Here is a 14156-nt window from a genome sequence, read left to right as displayed (position 1 = left end):
ATAAACTACCCCCCCCCACACACACAGGATCAGTCTCCCCTTCCCATTGGTAAAATGGGAACAGCCAAGATCAACTGCACACGATTGCTGGGAAGGAAAACACAACAAAGGTGATGAAATACAGAATTTGCTTTGCTTTAGACTTGGCTTTGAGCTTCATTTCTGCCAGGAATTCTGCAATGCCAGGGGTTCATGGTGTAAGCTTATGTTGTCAGTCTCACTTCCCTCAAGAATAGGAACAGCAGGGGATCTGCCTCACAGGGCTGTTGTGAAAGAAAGCAACCATAAACACTTTGGCATCAAATGTGAATGTGCATTCTTGCATTTCAGTCAGGTTTGTTGTTTCATGTGCTTTGCGGAAGGTGAGGAGACATGATGTGCTTGGTTCAGGTTCTTATTCTGTCACTGGAACGCTCTGGGGACTGGGACATTTCCCTTGTCATTGGGTCAGTTCCAGTCTCTGATTCAGCTTTGAAAGCTCCCAGGAATAAAAGCTGAACCAGTTGATGGGAGGGCAACAGTCACAGCTGCCACCAGGATCCCTGAGGAAATCCCCTCTGGGTCGCTCTGCAAAGTTATTGAATTCAGAATAAGAAAAGTCTTAATAAGCAACGCTCAATACTGAGTTACAACAACCTGTCCAGCTCACACAGGGGCTGGTTTGACATGAATCTATAGCACCCCTGAAGGCCAAAGGACGCGTCTGTTTGTTATTATTATTATTATTATTATTATTATTATTATTATTAGTTGTTGTTGTTGTTGTTGTTGTTGTTGTTGTTGTTGTTTTACAATTTATATACCCCCCTTTATCAAAAGATCCCAGGGTGGTATACAACATTAAGAACACATAATGGAGCATCAATAATAAAAACACAACAAAGGGGCCATTCTCTTTTCAATGCAATTCTCTTTTCAATAGCCCCTCCCTTAAAGTTGTTTGTTGTATGACTTGCATTGTGCACACAGCAGGGAATATAGAGATCAGACCTCCCAGGAATCTGCAAATTCTGATGCAAATTGACTTGATTCACACCATCTTTGTCCTCCCCACATACCACCCCCAGGGGCCTTGTAGTGAAGGGCAGGTAAGAGAAAGAAAAGAGCAGCAAAATACGAACTTCTCCCCACTGGAATATTATCGCAATGCATGCAGGTCACTCCAGTGTAACTCAGCTAAGCTCATTGGGAAGCAATGCTTCAAGAAATATCAAGCATCAAGTCACAGCCTGGTCCCAAGCTCACCAAAAAATATATATGTAAGGACATAAGGAAAGCCCGCTGGATCAAGACCAAGGGCCCATTAAGTCCAGCATCCTGTTCTCACAGTGGCCACCAAGAAGCCTGTGGGAAACCCACAAGCAGGATCTGATCACACAAAGTCATGCTCCCCGCCATTCCCTCCTGCTCCTGAGCATCCTTGACCAAGGATGACCCCTGCCTTTCTGCCTTCCGCAGGCAGCTAACACAGGAAATGATTATCTGAGTGTACTCAAACTTCACACGAGAGCCACGGCTCAGGCGGTGGTGACAAGCAAATAATTACAGTTTGTGAGGGGGTGCCATCCCTGGAGCGGACACATTCAGAGCTGGCTGGTTCTCTCTGAGTGATGAGGGGCCACTTCATCAACACATAACAGCCCTTCTGTACGGAAAACTGTTTTGCTGCAGACTACCCACCCTCTCTGTCCCTGCCTCCACTGGATGCACCACAATACAACTGGGCTTACCTCTCTTGCCATCGTCGGCAGCTGCTAATTACAGTTTTCATCAGGAAAAGCCACTCTGCTTAATTGGGGTTGTGAGACAGTATGACAACTCATTTTCTTTTGCCTGTTTCTGGCTGTAAATGAAAAGCACACACAGCCTTGTCATTTGCAGCTTTGTGCCAGCACCTCTGGGCAGTAATGCGCAGTTTTAGATGTTCCAGGCAAGCCGAGCCTAAGCATTATGCTAAGCGTTGGGGTGCAGAGTAGAGAACCAGACAAAGTGGAAGACCTTTTGATTATATTATTCTCTGGCCTGTTAATACATGGGATGATGAAGGTATCTTTGACTACCTTATGATACAGTCACAATCCACAGCAGGACTGATGAGAAGGCAGCAGATTCCAGCTGGACCTCAGAAGGCTGAGGCCCCACTCTGTAAGGCCAGCAGCTTCTGGCTGCATTACAGTCACTTCCAGGAACAGATGGGTCAACACCAGGCTGTGTCTCAAGTCCTGTTTTTTTCAGCTATGAAGAGCCCATTTCCATCTGAGCTGGTCATGAAATAAAGGTACAGGGACCCCCGGCCATTGGGTCCAGTCATGACCGACTCTGGGATTGCGGCGCTCATCTCGCTCTATAGGCCGAGGGAGCCGGCGTACAGCTTCCGGATCATGTGGCCAGCATGACTAAGCCGCTTCTGGAGAACCAGAGCAGCACATCGAAACACCGTTTACCTTCCCACAAGAGCGGTACCTATTTATCTACTTGCACTTTGATGTGCTTTCAAACTGCTAGGTTGGCAGGAGCAGGGACCGAGCAACGGGAGCTCACCCCGTCGCGGGGATTCAAACCGCCGACCTTCTGATCGGCGAGTCCTAGGCTCTGTGCTTTAACCCACAGCACCACCCACGTCCCTTTCGGTCATGAAATAGAACCTTGTAAAATCAATAATTTGGTAGCCAATTTTGCTTGTTTTCCTCTCCTCTCCTCATCCCTTTTTTCTTTCATGACATGCCTTTTCAGATTGTAAGCCTCAGTGAAGGGACCGTGTTGTTTTTGTTCATCTGCAAACCACTCTGACGGCCTTTCTGACTGAAGAACAGGGCATGCATTAGGAGCGAGCCAGCTGGCATTTCTTTTTGACCTACTGAAAACGAAGCACTAAATTACAGTATTTAAAGGGTTGGTGAGGAAGTGATGAGGAAATGTCTCAAATGGTTTTTAGCTTCATGTAAATACTTTCTGGTTATTATTTTTTAAACCTTTTCAGCCTAGAACATTTTCCACAAACATATCCTGCCCAGCTGCTGGTAATTAGAATGGTTTTTAAAAACCCTTCTGCGAAACAGTTGCGCGTCTTTGCTGCTGTGTTTCAAGGAGAAACATTTCCACTAACTTTTTTAGCAGAGAGTTTGAATGTTCATGGTAGGGAATTGTCTTTTCAAAATCCTGCTTCCAATGGCAGATCTTGCTACAAAAGTGCAGTTTGGTGTCTTCCTCGTTTGGTAGGGAAACTGTGTTCTGGATGAAATGGAATACACCTCCTGTAAGCAGTGGCGTAGCGTGGGTTGTCAGCACCCGGGGCAAGGCAAGTAATTTGCGCCCCCTAACCCAAGGATTTTAGCACTCAGAGAGCTGCGAGTGCGAGCGCGCCCCCCGCCAAATGTTGCGCCCAGTGCGGCCGGCCCCCCCTGCACCCCCCACGCTACGCCACTGCCTGTAAGCTCTGCTGGCTGTGGCAGATGGGAATTGTGGGGCAAAGCATCTAGGAAGTGCTAGGTCAGGGAAGGCTGCTCTAGGTTAATTGCAGAAGAAGATTTGTTCATCCCACTAATTAACACCCAACAAACAGGAAACCCAGCTTGGTGACATCTCGGAGCCTGTAACTTAGTGCAAAATCCTCCAGAACAGCTTTTCTCAGCAAAGGATTCTGTTTTTCTCAAACCATGGCAAACCTTTTTCAAAAACACTCCTTCCACCTTTCGAAATGCCAAAGGAGCAGTTCCTTGCTGGCCTTCAGGCCCCGGTGCCCTTTGCCTGAGCTCGCCTACTGCCAATGTTTACTGCAGTAGCACCAATTTCTCTCCCCGTCTCCCTTGAGCCCAGCTGTGCGGATGTTCTAGAAGGCAGTGTAAAAACCCTTCGTTTTTAGAATGGCCTTTAAGAAATGTGATGCACTTGGCAACAAAATGTCAAGGTGGCTACCAAACCAGATGGCTTTAAAGGGGGATTAGACAAATTCACAGGGGGTCAAACTATGTGTAGCTACTAGCCCTTGGAACTCAAATACCAGAATGCACACTTCTCCTTACACCAGCCACTCTGTGGTTTGCAATCTGGAGCTCAACTACCTTCTGTTGGCAGAATAGTATTAAGAATGGACATATAATAGGACTTCCTGTCTGATGGAACCCCACCTGTGGAGCCCCCTTCCCACAGAGCAGTGTTCTTCAACCATGGAGTTCCAGATTTTGTTAAACTACAGCTCCCATCATCCCTGACCATTGGCTAAGCTGGCTAAGGATGATGGGAGTTGTAGTTCAGTAACATTTAAGCCCCAGGACGACTAGCACAGAAAATTTTGTCATTTTAGAGCCAGATGAAAACTCACCAGTCTGCCTGTGTTTTGGGCAGGGGGCACAGTTAGGAATTCTGCTGCAGCTACAAGTGATGCGTTCTGGTTGTGGCTCCCCAGGTGTGCTTAATGATGTTGGGTTTTTAATTGCTTTTATGAGTTATGTTGATTTGCTTTTATTGCTGTGTTGTTGTGTTACTGTTCTATTGTGTCGCAACTTGTCCTGGGATCATATTGTCTTGGAAACAAAATGAAATATTTACGGTGGCTATGTCATCTCTAAAATCAGAAGCAATGTGCCTCTGAATAGCAATCACAAGTGGGAAGAATTGCTGTTGCAGTCGGGTCCTGCTTGCAGGCTTCCCATTGGGGCCTCTGGTTGGCTGCTGTGAGATGCTGAATTAGATGCACCATTGGCCTGATGCAGCAGACAGGATCTTCTAACATTCTTCTATTATAAGTGGCGTCATCTGGCACGCTTGCAATCCTGTAGTTTCCTGGGAGTAAGCTCCGTTGGACTCAGTGGTCCTTCTGGTTGTGTATAGTTTCAGCTTGTAAAATGCATTTATCTTTAGCAAAAGGTCTTCAGCCACCTGAAATGCAACCTTTAGCTTTTAATTCAAGATACAGTCTTACAAAGAAGTGTTACCTTTTAAGCTGGGCTGAAGTCAGAACGCCACTGAAGAGAAGAAGTAGTACCCAATCTCTGCTTGATTATTTTCCTCTTCCTCTTCCTCTACATGTCACAAACAATAGCAAAGCTTGAAAGGCTCATTATCACCTCATCCACTTGCCAGAGCAAGGAACATCCATCAGTTACCTTGGTGCTCCTTGTTCCTGTTCCTGCTCCACCACACCACTGGGCTATGTTAGGATATAGTTCCGTTCCACCTTAAAAGGAACAGGCATGACTGTTGTGTCACATGCCTGTTTACTTCCAGCACAGGCTCACTGGGAACTTCTGTTTGTATATTGCTTTTGTATTGCTGTTTTGCTGGACACAAAGGGAAGCAGACATGTTTTTCCTTTGTTCCTGAACTATGCTGAATAAATGCTGTAAATAATGCTTACACATTATTATTACACATTATTACACCACTTCCGTTGTGGAGATTTATTCACTCTGCTAATTAGCGTGCTTGGTAGCTTCAGAAGGCTACTGAGGCTCAAGCGAGTCACTGATTGATTGATGCTGTTCCGTGACCTGGAGATCACCCGGCTGCCGGCCGGTGGCTGGAGCCAGCTGGGGGCCTGCCTGATGCCCCTGTCTCCCGGACAGTATCCCAACAGGCTAACCTATGTGTATTGTCATAGTAAGCATATTTATTAAATTTATTATACACCCAATTACTCTCTGAACTTGCTGAACTTTGGGGGCTCTGCTGAGTCTGACATGGGGCTGGATCAGCTTGTGGTGGTTCTAGCAAACTTCACATTCCTCTTCCTCCTGCATATTTTCACTCAGGTGTTGTAGATTCCCCTGGCATTCTTCCCAAGACAACACTGACCCTGAAAACTAGATTTTCCATATGTATTCCCCGCCTTCCCATCAGATATTGAGGTGAGTCTCGGTTGTGCATATCTTATAGCTGTTAGATAAAAGCTACAAGACTTTTGGGTATTGGGTGGTAGATAAATTCAATAAATAATAATAATAAATAATAATACAAAAACAAATTAGTTCCCTTGAAGAGCTACTGGTGGAAAGACAGGGTAGAAATCTTTTCAAGCAAGACAAAATAAGCATTGGTAAATAAGGCAGGACCTTTTCTGTTGTGGCCCCTGTCTTAAAGATAGGCCTGGAGCTCTCTGGCATTGAAAATGGATAGACTAAAGCAGGATGTCCTCAATGCAGCCGTAGTGATAACTTTCAGATGTTGTTGGACTACAACTCCCCTCTTCCCTGACCCTTGTCCATGCTAGCTGGGGATGATGGGAGTTTCTTATTACGTTTATTTCCCACTTTTCCTCCACAATAATAAAATAATTTTTTAAAAAATAATACTCCTCATGATCTTGGGGTTGTTCAGATTTCCTGGTGGCTGATATTTACATGACCAAGAAAAAAATAATGTTCGCATTCATTACACTCATCTAATTAATCACAGTTAAGATCATCATAACTAGTTTAGCCCTTGGCTACAATTTTGGTCCCAATTCCTAAAGCCAGGGGAGATTTCCACTGCCACACAACAAGCTGTGCACCTCCCCTACATCCCCACCAATGGAGCAATAGAAAGCTAATCATACTGGTCGTTTCTAAGATGATATGTTCATCTATGCAATGAGAAGAGAAAGAGTACTCACTTCGCATATTTAGTGTGCATAAATCATTTGGCCTACAATAACCAAGATTAAAGAGCATTATACATTTTCAAATAAAGCTCATGCACGAGTGTGGCAATGGAAATCAACTTTGAGCTGGAGACCACAAGCTAGCACTCTCTGTCTCTTTCCAGTCTTGTGGGAGGGAGGTGTAAATAAGTGATTTTTCTTTTGAACTTCCATACTGAATTATGCCTGGGAGGAATAAATTGCTCATCAGCTGTAGCTTCTGAGTTGGAGCCAGCATGCTTAATGCCGTTTTGATTCGGTAGGTCTGAGGACTGACATTTTAGAAAGCGTTGGGAGTATATTCTGAGAGTCTTTGGATTTCTTTGCGTGGGGGCAGGGGATCCTTACCAAAGAGCAGAAAGCAGACAATGAGAGGTGAACTTTTCTGTTTTGAAAGAGGTGGGGAAATCCCATTGACAAAGAGTAGTTGTTAACAAACCTACAAACAAAAAAACTGTTCTCCCTGGCATCCTTTGATGCTTTCCTTCATTTTTTACTCTGCAGCGTTACTCTTTTGAAATTAAGCAATGGGACAGGTTGTTCCCAGTGGTTCCCTAGTTTTTCTAGAACACCCACCTTCCACTTGCTGTTGACTGTGATCTCAAGACAGGGTGGTCATTTAGAACATATGATGAGCTTTCTCGATCAGGCCAATGGCCCATCTAGTCCAGCATCCTGTTCTGACAGTGGGCACCCAGATGCAAGCAGGACCTGAGCACAAGAGCCCTCTCCCCACCTGGGATTCCCAGCACCTGGCATTCATAGGCATCCTGCCTCCAACAGTGGAGGTAGAACATAGGCATCTTAGCTGGCAGCCATTGATAGCCCTCTCCTCCATGAACTTGTTTGCCAGTTTAACTTTCTCTTTAAGAGGTGGACAACAAATTGCAGCAACACAGGTTCCTTCAGAATCCTGAGTTTGCCTCTGGGCTTTAGAGGAGACCCAGTGAGGATGTTATTCTTGCACAAAGTTCCAACCCCAGAAATGCAAGTTTCAAATGATAATTGTTTTTCCACCGCATTTAATTAAATCTTATATACTCTCCGTGGTTCCATTCTCTCTTATCCACCTCTCTGTGTGTACAGAGTTACATCACTCACAGTCTTTGCCTGGTGTCTCTCTCCAAATTCTGAAATACTTATCTATTTTGTTTAGCTTTCCTCCCATGCTATACGAAGGGCTTCAAAGTTTCATGGGCTGTGGAGCTTTCCAATTACAAGGCTGCTGCTCAACCTCTAGCTGTTGGTTTGACTGTTTATATAAGGTGGGGCCAGTGCTTTCTTCCCTGTCCCATCACACACACCCTACTTCCAGCATGGGCATGTTTGCATTATCATTATCATCATTCTAATTACATTGGTACCTCAGCTTACATACGCTTCAGGTTACAGACTCCGCTAACCCCAGATATAATGCTTCAGGTTAAGAACTTTGCTTCAGGATGAGAACAGAAATCGTGCTCCGGCGGCGCGGCGGCAGCAGGAGGCCCCATTAGCTAAAGTGGTGCTTCAGGTTAAGAACAGTTTCAGGTTAAGAATGGACCTCCAGAACGAATTAAGTACTTAACCCGAGGTACCACTGTATATTTAATTTTATTACCCTCCCTTCGCCAGCAGGTCCCAGGGTGGTCATATTTCCAATCCAGGGCTTAGGACCCTGGACAGACAGCAGCATTGAAAACACCTGCTGCCCCAGCTAGGTTTGCACAAGCTGCTGGGGCAGCTCTATAAAGCCTGGCTGTCCTTGGCTGGCTAGTTTCTTTGCTGTGTCCTACTGGACAGCTCCAGTGTCAAGGGGAACCTAGCTGTTAGGGTGTGAAACCTAAGACGCTGGCAAATTAGCAATGTCATGTGACTTTAAGTAGTCAAGCTCGTTAAGTTGTTAAGTTGCTCAGTATATAAAGAGTGTTTGTTTTCTCTGCCGTGTGTGGGGAGTGCTGGGCGTGAAGCAGAAAATGTCTGAATGCTCCGGAGGTGTTATCTTTCTGCAATAAACCTGTCTTTGGAAAGACAGGCTTCCCTGTGTCGTCATTTTTTTTGCTGCTGAGACTTTGGAGCTTGTACTGCAACAAGAATCTCTGCACTGGACTTAATTAATGCTCTGCAAAGAGAGCTGTTGCTGGTGGCGCAGCGGAAGCATTTACTGGACCAGTAGACAGACTCTCTTAGGTTATGGATCCTTCTACGTTTCTACAGCTGTATTGTGTGCAGAGAAAGTGAAAGCAGCTTTCGGATGAGAGAAGACCGGCTTGGTCGTAAATCCAGCTCTTAAAGGAACTGAGAGGCTGGAGGCGTCTGAAAAGTGAGTAAAACAAATCCCAAGGGGAAAGAGAAGCAAGGGCACACAGAGGGAGTAGCAGCAGACCCCAAGAATGGCAGTGGAAAATTTCCAGGTTCCCTTTACAAAGTTGAACTCTGCTAATTACGTGCAGTGGTCTAAGAGGGCTCAAGTCTGGTTGGAAGCCAAAGAAGTGTGGGCTAACTATGTCCAGAGGCGAAAGCCGTTTGTGGCTGTTGCAGCAGATGCCACAGCAGAGCAACAGGCTGCTGCACATGCTCAGAACAGGGAACATGATAAAATGGACACTAAAGCTAGATGCATGTTGATGGTATCGATAGACGATTCCCAATTACCTCATGTGGAAAATTTAAGATCTGCATTTGAAATTTGGGAAGCTCTTAGGCGAATTCACCATAGAGCCACGCCCGGAGAGAAGGTGAACATTATACGTGCTTTGTATGAGTTGAAACTGAAGCCAGGGGATAGTGTGGTTGAACACACGTCACAGATGACTGAGTATTTCAACCGACTGTCATCTCTAGGTGTGAATTTTCCTGAAAATATTAAAGTTTATACTCTGCTTAGCAGCCTGCATGCAGGGTTTGAAAACTTAGTACTAACTTTACAAGTTTTGCCAGAGGACCAGCTGAATATGAATTATGTGACTGGTAGATTGTGTGAGCAAGAATATCAACATCATCGAAAACGTATTGATAATTCAAATACCCCAAGGGTTGGATGTTCAGATAATTCCCAGCGTGAGGGAACTAGCAGGCAGAGCTGTAAGGAAGCCTCACAAGTGTCTGCTATGGCCAGCAAGTCATGTTTTCGATGTGGCAGCAGGTTTCATTTGATAGCAAAGTGTCCAGAAAAGCAACAGGAATTTCAACAGTCCAAGGCCAGTTTCCGGAGCTACAGGGGAAGACGACGTGAGAACTACAAGAATCAACGATCCAGAGGGGGAGCAGGTGCTGATAAGGGACTATCTGCAATGGCAGCACAACAGAGTCCTAAAAGGAGCCAACAAACCTTGAAGTGGATAATTGACAGTGGAGCAAGTCACAGTTTAGTTCCAGCGACATCTAGTGGCAGCTTGATGAACTGCAAGACATTGCCAGTTGCAAAAACCGTGACTATAGCAGACAATAGTAAACGAGAAATGAACCTTAAAGGCACAATTTATGTTAACTGTTTGCAAACTAACCTTCCTGTTTTTGTTCTTCCAGGAATGAAGAATGGACTTTTGAGTGTGTCATGCCTGGTAAAAAGTGGTTTTAAGGTTGAGTTTGAAAATGATGTGTGCACCATTTCAAAACAGGGGAAGGAGCTAGTTAAAATTCCCTGTGAGGATGGGCTTTTTGTTTTGGATGAAGAGCAGTTAGCAGCAGGTAGATGTTCAACAGGTGAAGCGCAAGCTAAGTGTGTAAATAAGGCTCCTCATACAGGTTGTGTACATCTACTACACAGAAGGTTAGCTCATATATGCTTTAAGTATGTAAGCAAGATGCCAGATTTAGCTGAGGAGTGTAACATTAAACCCTGTCCAAATTTTCTGGATTGTTGTGCTTGTAAACATGCTAAGGTTAAGACATGTAACTATCCTAGATCTGATAGAGTAAGCAAGAAACCCTTTGAACTTGTGCACACAGACATGTGTGGCCCTATGCCAGTCAAATCGCTTGGAGGTGCGAGATTTATGCAAATTTTGGTGGATGATTTTTCAAGAGCTAGTTGGGTTTTCTTTCTGAAAGAAAAATCACAAGCAGCTTCCATCCTGATGGATTGGATTGAAGAAGTTGAATGTAAATTTGACACCAGGGTACGTAAAATACAATCAGATCGTGGTGGGGAATATGTGAACCACACGTTGGAGACGTGGTTAAAAAGGAAAGGTATAGTTCATAGACTTACCAATCCCTATTCACCACAGGAGAATGCAGTTGCCGAAAGAAAATTTCAAACATTACAGGAAGCCATTGCTGCTTTGCTGTTTGATTCTGGACTTCCACAGCGTTTTTGGGCTGAGGCTGCACTGTATGCGAATTATACTTTTAACAGAGTGTACAATAGCACAGTAGGCAACACTCCTTACTTCATGCTATTTGGAAAAAAACCAAAAATTGATCATCTAAGAGTTTTTGGATGTCGTGCTTATGTGCTGGTGCCTAGGGCACAACGTAGGAAAGGCGATCCTAGGTCTAAAGAAATGTTTTTCTGTGGTTATCAAGCAAACACAAAAGGTTGGAGATTTGTGAATGTAGAAGGCAATCAAACGAAAATCACAATCAGCAGAAGTGCGGAATTTTGTGAACAGGATGGTTGGAATAAAATTCATGGAAATCCTGACATACTATTTGATGTGGTGGACAGTAACAATGAAACTCAGGCCCCAGGGCAGGTATTAGTTCCAGAACAGGCTGAGGAATTTAAGTCTGAGGACGAGGGTGAGAAATCGTCTAGTTCACCCAAGTCTGTAAAGTCAGAATCTTCTAGCTCTAAAAGTTCACCTGTACAGCAAGAGAGACGTGTAAAGTCAGAATCAGAAAGTTCTTCAACTACTAGTGACAAACAGGTGACTACTAGTGACAAACAGGTGACGACTAGTGATTCTGAGTCAGAGGGGGAAACTGAAGGAACATCGCAGGAACTGTTAAGGCGTTCCAAGCGTGCCAACAAAGGTAAACCTCCTGATAGGTACCAAGCTATTAGTGTTTGGGCTGGTTTGGCAAATTGCGAACCTGAAAGTTTTGAGGAGGTTGAGCAATTACCCCAGGAGGAGGCCAGTAGGTGGCGTGAGGCCATGCAAAAGGAGTTGAATTCTATGAAAGAACTGGGTGTGTTTTCCATCACCAAACTGCCAGAAGGTACCAAGGCAGTAAGTTGTAGGTGGGTGTACAGGATAAAGACAACAGTGATGGGGAAACCAGAGTGCAAAGCAAGACTTGTAGCTCGAGGTTTTACACAAAGAAAGGGGTTACATTATTCTGAAGTCTATGCACCCACTTCAAGGAGTGAAACCCTACGGGCACTATTAGCAGTTGCAGCTCAGAAAGGGTTTAAAGTGAATCAATTTGATGTCTCTACAGCTTATCTTCATTCAGACTTGGCTGAAGAGCTCTATATGGAGCTACCGCCAGGATTGAAAGTTGGTAAATCAAATCAGGTATGGAAACTACATAAATCTATTTATGGACTCAAGCAATCTGCTCATAATTGGAATGAGTGTTTGAATGACGTTTTGGTAGGCATTGGTTTTAGCAGGAGCAAGGCTGACAATTGCTTATATTTCAGAGGTTCAGGAGATGCTCAAGAATCTTTGCTTGTTTATGTAGATGACCTGATTTATACTTCAAAGACACAAGAACAAGTAAAAAAACTAGCCAAAGAGTTAAATAAACACTTCAAAGTTAAGAATCTTGGTGATGTGAAGGTCTATCTTGGTGTTCAGATAGATAGGACCAAAAATGGCAGTTTTCTACTGAATCAAAAAGGCAAGATATTGCAAATGTTGAAAAAGTTTGGCATGATGGAGTGTGCAGGTGTTAGAACACCAATGGAAATGGGTTTTGTAAAAGACAATGAGTTCAGGGATAGTGCTGAATTCAAGCGTGCTGAAATCTTTCAGTCAGCACTGGGAAGCTTACTTCATCTTTCGCAATGGAGTAGACCAGATATTGCTTATGCTGTTAACTTACTCAGCAGAGAAGCTTCAAAACCTAGTGTAAATGCATGGAAAGGAATTCAAAGAGTGTTAAGATATTTACAATACACCAAAGATTTTTGCCTTGAATTATCTTCAGAAGGACAAGCACAGATTACTTGTTGGGCAGATAGTGATTGGGCAAATTTAAAAGATAGAAAATCAGTGTCTGGCTGTGTAATAAAATTTGGTAACTCTCTGATTGGGTGGAGATCCAAGAAACAGAACCTGATTGCTTTGTCGTCAACAGAAGCTGAGTTCTGTGCCTTATCTGAGTTATGTAGAGATCTAGAATTTTACAAATGCTTGGCACAAGAGATGTATGAAAAGGCCATCACTCCAATCACTGTATGGGGTGATAATCAACCGTGTCTTAAGTTAGCACAAAATGGGCAGTTTAAAGGTCGTACAAAACATTTGGATATCCGCTTTCAAAATGTTTGTCAAACGGTAAAAGCAGGAATTGTTAAATTAAATTACTGTCCCAGTCATGAAAATCAAGCTGATGGTTTTACAAAACCGCTTGGGTTTCAGCGGCATGAAAACTTTTGTAAAGAAATGGGTCTGAAGTAATTTTTTGTTTTTGTATTGCCAGCGAGAGGGGGTGTTAGGGTGTGAAACCTAAGACGCTGGCAAATTAGCAATGTCATGTGACTTTAAGTAGTCAAGCTCGTTAAGTTGTTAAGTTGCTCAGTATATAAAGAGTGTTTGTTTTCTCTGCCGTGTGTGGGGAGTGCTGGGCGTGAAGCAGAAAATGTCTGAATGCTCCGGAGGTGTTATCTTTCTGCAATAAACCTGTCTTTGGAAAGACAGGCTTCCCTGTGTCGTCATTTTTTTTGCTGCTGAGACTTTGGAGCTTGTACTGCAACAAGAATCTCTGCACTGGACTTAATTAATGCTCTGCAAAGAGAGCTGTTGCTGGTGGCGCAGCGGAAGCATTTACTGGACCAGTAGACAGACTCTCTTAGCTCAAAGTGAGCAGAAATGAGTCACCGGCAACTTGCACAATAGCGTTTACTTTCCAGAGTCTACTTTGCCACCATCATGTGTACACCTTCCCCCTGATCCAGAAAAGGCAATGTGAGGTCATCCAGATGTTGGACTACAATTCCCATCATCTTTTGCTGAGACTGATGGGGATTGTGGTCCAGCAACATGTGGATGGCACCAGGGCACCTGTCCTGCCCCCAATGGATGCTACAGTCTACCACTGAAGCCTTGTAACATTTTATTCTGTGTCTGTTGCCATGCAATGCTATGCCCAGTAGTTACCCAATTCAAGTCACCAAATATCTCAGAAAACATTTTCTTAAAGGCCACCCTTGACTCATTCCTAGATGTGGGTGGAAAAGGGTACATATCAGTTCAAAGGCTGAGTTGCAAAGGTTTAGATGCTGCTGTTTCAGACAGCTTGTCCCTGTTGAACTGAGCACCTTCTGGGTGACTTTGCACTTATAGAATTGTAGGAACCCCAAAGGGTCATCCAACCTAACCCCCTGCCATGTAGGAATCACAATTCAGGCCTGTGATGCAACTGTGTTTCTGCCCATTGTAAG

General features: G+C 44.2%; 1 protein-coding gene across 1 annotated transcript in view; it reads right to left on the bottom strand.

The window, feature by feature from the left end:
- Positions 1–208: 208 nt before the first annotated feature.
- The window catches only part of LOC310684993 (thyrotropin-releasing hormone receptor-like), a 35591-nt gene continuing 21643 nt past the window's right edge, over positions 209–14156 (bottom strand). Inside the window, exon 5 of the transcript XR_014515016.1 lies at positions 209–567. The gene's annotated coding sequence lies outside the window, so the exon portion shown is untranslated. The remainder of the gene's footprint in view (positions 568–14156) is intronic.

Source organism: Podarcis tiliguerta (genome assembly GCF_965153285.1).
Source record: "Podarcis tiliguerta genome assembly, chromosome: 8".
In the NCBI taxonomy this organism is placed as follows: Eukaryota; Metazoa; Chordata; class Lepidosauria; order Squamata; family Lacertidae; genus Podarcis; species Podarcis tiliguerta.
This window is presented reverse-complemented; position numbering and strand designations above follow the sequence as displayed.